Source organism: Loxodonta africana, chromosome 2, assembly GCF_030014295.1.
Source record: "Loxodonta africana isolate mLoxAfr1 chromosome 2, mLoxAfr1.hap2, whole genome shotgun sequence".
Classification (NCBI taxonomy): domain Eukaryota; kingdom Metazoa; phylum Chordata; class Mammalia; order Proboscidea; family Elephantidae; genus Loxodonta; species Loxodonta africana.
The window spans coordinates 111,210,009-111,217,954 of record NC_087343.1 but is presented as its reverse complement, the minus strand read 5'-3'; positions in this window follow the sequence as shown (position 1 = coordinate 111,217,954).

Here is a 7,946-nt window from a genome sequence, read left to right as displayed (position 1 = left end):
AATATTCACTGACATTTATTTACCTCACATCGTATGCCATGCCTTTATGTAAACCAAAGGAAAAAAAAAAAAAAACCCACTGCCGTCGAGTCCATTCTGCCTCCTAGCGACCCTATAGGACAGGGTGGAACTGCCGGGTAGTTTCCAAGGAGCGCCTGGCGGATTCAAACTGCCAGCCTCTTGGTTAACAGCCATAGCACTTAACCACTACGCCACCAGGGTTTCCTGCCTTTATATACAAAAAAAAAACAAAACCCAAACCCGAGGCCATGAAGTCCATTCCAACTCATAGCGACCCTATAGGACAGAGTAGAACTGCCCCATAGAGTTTCCAAGGAGCACCTGGTGGATTTGAACTGCCTACCTTTAGGGTTAGCAGCCATAGCTCTTAACCACTAGCCACCAGGATTTCCTACCTTTATGCTTCCAAATTTACACCCTTCAATAGTTCTGAGGGAGTGACCAATTATGATCCAATTTTAAAGATACGAAAAGCTTAAGTAACTCTCTCAATGTTATATACCTCCTCAGTGTCTAAGAAGGAATCTGAACCCAAACCTTGAAACCCAGATTGTTTATAAATGTTGTTAATTTAGGTACTAATCTCCAAAAGTGTTGTTCTTTTTTTTTAGCAAAATGTTTTATCTGAACATAAAAGGCATAACCATCCCAAATTGGTAGAGATTAATACAAATTTAAGCAAAGCTTGATTCAGACTTGTCCCAGAATCTATATATGTCCGTAATAATATAAAGACAACTCTGAAAACCTCTAGCTCAACAAAGGGACGCCTGGAGAATCTTCAGTAAGAAGACAATACTACAATGCCCTAAAGTAAGTGTGAGAAGGTAGAAGATATTAGTTTTAGCTAATACTCTCTGGAAAAGCAATTCTAGAAAACATGTTACTTTATCTCCAACATAAACCTAAAAAAACCTAGTGCCCTGGAGTCGATTCCGACTCATAGCGACCCTGTAGGACAGAGTAGAACTGCCCCAACATAGGTATTTGCATAACTTCTCGACTCAGGTGTGGAACCTAGCACAGCATGATACGTGCTGAATAAATAAATGAAGCTTTTTTTTATTTTGCACCAGTACTATAGAATGCACTTAAAGTTATTTCAGACTATAATCTGTTTGCCACAGTATTTTTCTGATGATCAGTCTTGTAACACCACCTCCAAAACAATGCATATTTTGTATTCAGAAACTTACTTTCATTTTGCCCTGTCTGAAATCTTATAACCTTTTCAAAAGAATGGCATGTACTTACCCTTTGCTCTGAAAGTTTGGCCATGTTCTTTGGCCAAAAGCAATAAAATTCTGACTTGCCTTGAAGTTTATTAGGCTCAAGGCTAGCCCTCTTGAGCGAGCACTGTTTCCAGATTGTCTTCCTCCTTGCTTAGTGCTCCTGGCTCCCCTCCGGGCCCTAACTCCTCACCCAATCAAAATTTAGATCAGTTTCTGGAGTGTCACAAAGAACACCTAATAAACCAATTCGCCAGACAGTTAATGGCTGATAATAGCTTAATGTGTGGTCCCGTTAGGGATATGTCTATGCCACCTTAACACAGACTAGGTGCTTTCTTGTCTCACATCTCTGTGGATTGCAAGGGCTGTGACTAAGGGAAGCATGGGGTGGAGGATAATAACTCAGAAGCCCTTTCCAGGGCTTTTCTATGTTCTATGATGATCTTTTCAATCTAAAAAGAAAAGTGGCATGCTTATGAAGGTTTAGACCAAAACATAGATAGGCCTTATGATCTGAAAGGCCTTCTGAACCCAAAAGGTTAGACACATCATCTCAAATACCTCTTTTGTAAGTTCCATATTTGCTTTGAGGCATCATTTCCAGAAAATCACTTTAAAATATCAGAGTTCTGGGAAGGGTTATACACTTACATAAGTACTGTCACCTAGCAAACAGCTTCAGAGAACAGGATAAATGAATTTTGATCACAACATGAAAACCCATTGTCCTCAAGTTGATTCCAACTCAGAGTGACCTCACAGGACAGTAGAATTGCACCATAGAGTTTCCAAGGCTGTAATATTTACAGAAGCAGTCTGCCACATCTTTATCCCACAGAGCAGCTGGTGGGTTCGAACCACCAACCTTTCGGTAATTAGCTGAGCACTTAACCACTGTACAACCAGGGCTCCTTGGTCATAACATGGTAGAAACTACCAAGTCAGGTGTGCAAGAAATACTGCAATGCCTTCTTTTCTAGAAATCAACTTGTTTCAGGCAGGGTCTAACCAGGAAAATAGAGATAACTTTGCCCATCTACAAACAGAGATTTAATGCAGGGAATTAGTGACATGGGTGATGGAAGAACTCTGAAGCCAGACAGGAATAGTGAGGAAAACAAGAAAATAACAACCTAACTTCTCAGCTGGAGAAACAAGGAGCAGAGGCAGGGTTACTGGGTTACTGGAGCCCAAGGGCCAGGAATCATGGCCAATCTCCTGTGGGAGCTGCCACAGAAGAGAAACAGCCATGACCAAAGAAGCCATCTATTGCAGAGATGAGGGGGAAATGAACCATAGATTCTCCTCTCCTCCTGCTCTCCCATTCCCTGCCAGTGTCTTCCATTGGCCAAACTTGAGTGCCGGCTGCTGTGGGAGCCAGGGAAACAGGCTGCAGTGGTCAGCACCTCTGCAATACAGAGGAAAATAGGGCAAGGGCAAGGAATGACTGAGGGTAAACAGACCCAAGATCAGCAAGCAATTTGATTTCAATTTCAAGGTCTTAGTCTTAAAGTTTTTTCCCCACTCCCTTGGGTAGGGTCAAAATTCCAAGACTATGTATCATGCCACGGCATATGACTGGTGATGATGGGGGGAGAGTAGAGGTCCTTTGGTTTATAGTCTGCAGAGAATGCTATTGTCCCAACCTATGGCTAGGCACAACAGTGACAAACATCTCCATATATGGGATGGCCCCGCTGTACACATTTTGTCCCTCCCTTCAGGTCTCTCCTGCTCCAGCACCACACCTGGGCCAGAGAATGCTTCCTAAGTCTGAGGCCAGCCTGCTAAGCCTCGCACATCCTCAGTCATCATATCTAGAGTCTTGTTTCCTTCCTTATGGTCCTGCCAGGATTTAGGGCTGAATCCCACTGCCCAGGCACACACAGAATTCTTTTCTCTCCTTTCCTGATTCAAGAGAATCTCTTCTTTAGAAGAAAGCCTTTCTCATTCTTCTATTTTCCCTAAACACTCCGTCTTTACCAATAAACTCTATTCCCCCTCTGGGGCTTACACCTTTGGCAATAAGCTAGAAAGGCCAGAAAGGAGAGTGCTCTGCAGGCAACTCTTTTATATCCTGCCACATACCTCCTTTGAGGCAACGAACAAAGGCCTAAATACAAGATGAAAAGAAAAATAAATAATACCTCAAAATAGTGCCCAGTTATAGAAGAAAGAAATGGTGAAAATAGCAGACCAGGGCAAGGTGGAGGAGGTGGGGGAAGAGGCAAAGATGAGCTTACTTTGGGACATGTTGAATTAGATGGCTGTGGCACATCCAAGTGAAGGTGTGTATCAGAAGGTTTTGGAGCTAGACCTCAGGGGGGGCAATGAGGACTGTCCTCAGACTTGCTGAACTGCTTCTAATTCCATCCATATGTCCTGCATTTTTTTTTTTTTTAATCATTTCAGCCTGTTCCGTTTTCATTGAGCTTTCTTCACCCTTGTCTCTTTGTCTTGGCTAATTCCTATTCATTCCTTATACTTCAACATATATGTCACCAACTCTGGAGGTAAAGAGCCCACCTGCTAACCAAAAGGTAAGCAGTTCGAATCCACCAGCCACTCCTTAAAACCCTATAAGGCAGTTCTACTCTGTCCTATAGGGTCATTATGAGTCAGAATCAACTCAAGTGCAAAAGTTTTTTGGTTTCCGGGAAAAGTTTCCCGATTCCCATGGATGTCCTACATTTTGTTCCCGCAACACTTTTCACACAGTGCTAAAGTAGACCATCTCTCCCACTAGACTTCTAAGTTCCCAGAGAGCATGTGCAACTCCCAAAATAAGTCCAGAACTAATACATAGCAGGTGCTCAATGAATATGTAACTTATTTTACTGATAGTGGGGGAGAAGAGCTTGCAGGTAAGGACCTGTAATAGTCATCTCATGAGAGCTGATTGCTAAATTTTCAGGAATTTTTCAAGCCAGTTATTAAATCATTGGAAACTTGAAATCAGCTCTGCTAAGAGTATTTACACCACAGAAATCAGCAAACTCTTAGAGGCATTCTTTCCCCCTGAGAGCCAGTTTTCCAGCATACCACTGACTAAGGGTCACAGGGACCCTGTGGTGTGCAGAGGATGGGCCAAAGAACTAAAATCAGTGCTTTCAGAAATACCTTTCATAGAAACAAAGCACAGTGAAGTTCCACAGTTAGCATAGAAAAGTCCATTTAACTCTTAATTGGATAGGTAGAAAGAGGAAAGGGGAAGAAAAAAAGGAGAGAAAGTAGTATAAACCTCACTGGAGTAATCATTTCTCAGTTCCAGCTTGCTGTGGAACCTTAGGCAGGTCACTATAAGCTTCTTGAAAAATTTCCCGGAATTGTGCTAATATGTCTTTCACAATACCTAGACTTGCATATAATAGGTACTCAAACTCTCAAATTAAGCTTTACTTCTTTTGACCTCAGTTCCTTCAACTGTAAAATAAGAGATGATAGATACGATTTTCAAGAGAGCCCAAAAAGTAGCATGCTGAACAAATTACTAAATAAGACAAAGGCATGAAGATAGAGCCAATCGTTTGTGTAAAGTTGGAGAAAGTAGACAGTGTACAATTAAGTGAGACTGCTAAAAAAAAATCCCAGAATTAAACTAATGTACGCACCCTGTCATCACAAGGCCAGCCCACAGCAGGCCTTCCCAGTCAGGAACCTGTCCAAGTAAGACTTAGGGTTTAAGGAGCAGAGAACACCTGCTCCCATGAAGGTAGCTCATCCCAAAGAGGATAATGACAGTAAGCTAGGTGGATCATACCCAATTTAATTCTCCAATGAGAGTCTGTCCTCCCTCCTTGGGAGATTATAGTGAGGGGCAGAGGAATACCAGGTATTGGATGGTGTTTTCTGCATTACAACAGAAACAGCAGAAATGAGGAAGAAACAATGAATAGCATCAGATAGCCTTCAAGATTCCTCTAATTCTGAGTTATTGAAGGCATACTATGTGCCAGACCCTATGCTCGGTGCTAAGAACAGAAAGACAAGATACAACCCTGCCCTCAAGGAACTTAAAGTCAAGTGAATAAGGCAGAAAAGTAAGTATGCAATTATAATCTGGTGTAATAATATACTTTGATCTTTCTATGAGTCTCTGAAGATGTATGTCTGCAGGAAAATGTGGCTCCAAACAACTGATGTGTAAAATTACAGAACTTAGTCCCATGCTCAGGTAAGGAGAAATTAGGGAGATGTCCTTCCATGGGGCCTGAGAACCCCTTGACGCTACTGAGTTACAGTACTGCCCTATTATGGAAGCAAGTGAGATCAACAAACTGTGATCATTATTAATTATTCTTAATAAAAGTATGCCAAGACCTCTCATCTTTTCCCAGAAGTTGCTAAATGTCATTATAGAGAACGTGTTTTGAGGACATTCTTGCTTTTTTATGTTTCTATTAAAAAACAGGGAGAAATTTATTCCACTATATTTCAAAAATTTTAATGACCATTTCCTTTCTTCATGTATGTGTCCTTCAGGTCATTAAAAAGATAAGAAAGACAGGAAGGAAGGGAGGGAGGGAGGGAGGGAGGGAGGGAGGGAGGGAGGGAGGAAGGAAGGAAGGAAGGAAGGAAGGAAGGAAGGAAGGAAGGAAGGAAGGAAGGAAGGAAGGGAAGGAAGGAAGGAAGAGAGAGAGGGAAAGAGAGAGAGAAAGAAAGAAAGAAAAAGGAAAGTCCAAAATGGATGTCAGAAGACACTCTGAAACTTGCTTTTGAACATAGAGTAGCTAAATCGAATGTAAGAAATGCTGAAGTAAAAGGGCTGAACAGAAAATTTCAAAGGGCAGCTCAAGAAGACAAAGTAAAGTACTGTGATGAAACGTGAAAAGACCTGTAGTTAGGCAACCAAAGGGGAAGAATATGCTCGGCATTTCTCAAGGTGAAAGAACCAAAGAAAAAATTCAAGCCTCGAGTTGCAATTTTGAAGGATTGATTCTATATGTACAATACTGAAGGATACAGGAACCATCAAACGAAGATGGAAGGAATACTAGAGTCACTGTACCAAAAAGAATTGGTCAACTTTCAAACATTTTAGGAGGTAGCATGTGATCAAGAGCCAATGAAATTGAAGGAAGAAGTTCAAGCTGCACTGAAGACATTGGCAAATAAGTCTCCAGAACTGACCGAGTACCAACTGAGATGTTTCAACAGACTGACGCAACACTGGAGGTGCTCACCTGTCTATGCCAAGAAGTTTGGAAGACAGCTACCTGGCCAACTGACTGGAAGAGATCCTTATTTGTGCCCATTCCAAAGAAAGGTGATCCAACAGAATGTGAAAATTATCAAACAATATCATTAATATCACACACAAATAAAATTTTGTTGAAGATAATTAAAAAACGGTTACAGCAGGACATTGACAGGGAACTGCCAGAAATTCAAGCCAGATTCCGAAGAGGAAGTGGAATGAGGGATATCATTGCTGGTGTTAGATGGATCCTGGCTGAAAGCAGAGAAGACCAGAAAGATGTTTACCTGCATTTTATTGACTATCAAAGGCATTCAACTGTGTGCATCATCACAAATTATAGGTACCATTGTGAAGAATGGGAATTCCAGAACATTTAATTGTGTTCATGCGGAACCTGTACATAGACCAAAAGGCAGTCATTCGAACAGAACAGGGGGATACTGCATGGTTTAAAATCAGGAAAAGTGTGCTTCGGGTTTGTATCCTTTCATCATACATACTCAATCTGTATGCTGAGCAAATAATCCAAGAAGATGGACTATATGAAGAAGATCAAAGCATCAGGATTGGAGAAAGACTCATTAACAACCTGTGATATGCAGATGACACAACCTTCCTCCCCGAAAGTGAAGAGGACTTGAAGCACTTACTGATGAAGATCAAAGACTACAGCCTTCAGTATGAATTACACTTCAATATAAAACAAAAATCCTCACAACTGCACCAATAAGCAACATCATGATAAATGGAGAGAAGATTGAAGTTGGATTTTACTTGAATCCACAATCAATACCTGTGTAAGCTGCAGTCAAGAAATCAAATGGCATATTGCACTGGACAAATCTGCTGCAAAAGACCTCTTTCAAGTGTTAGAAAGCAAAGATGTCACCTTGAGAACCAAGCCATAATATTTTCAATTGCCTCATATGCAAAAGCTGTACAATGAATAAGGAAGACTGAAGAAGAATTGATGCCTTTTAATTATTGTGTTGGCAAAGAATATTGAATATACCATGGACTGCCAGAAGAACGAACAAGTCTAAGTCTGTCTTGGAAGTACAGCCAGAATGCTCCTTAGAGGCAAGGATGGCGAGAGTTCATCTCATATACTTTGGACGTGTTATCAGGAGGGACCAGTCCCTGGAGAAAGACATCATGCTTGGCAAAGTAGAGGGTCAGTGAAAAAGAGGAAAACCCTCAAAGAGATGGATTGACACAGTGACTGCCACAATGGGCTCCAACATAACAACGATTGTGAGTATGGTGCAGAACCAGGAAGTGTTTCGTTCTGTTGTAGATAGGGTCATTATGAGTTGGAACGGACTCAATGGCACCTAATGACAACAACATGTTTCAAATGAGGAAGAAAAAATGTGTTTTCTTATCAGCATTGGCCTACAATTTCTGTCCTGGGAAAAGTTAAAAAAAAAAAAAAATCACTGCCTTAAAACCTTCTCCCCCCAACACACACACATGCACACACATATACACCA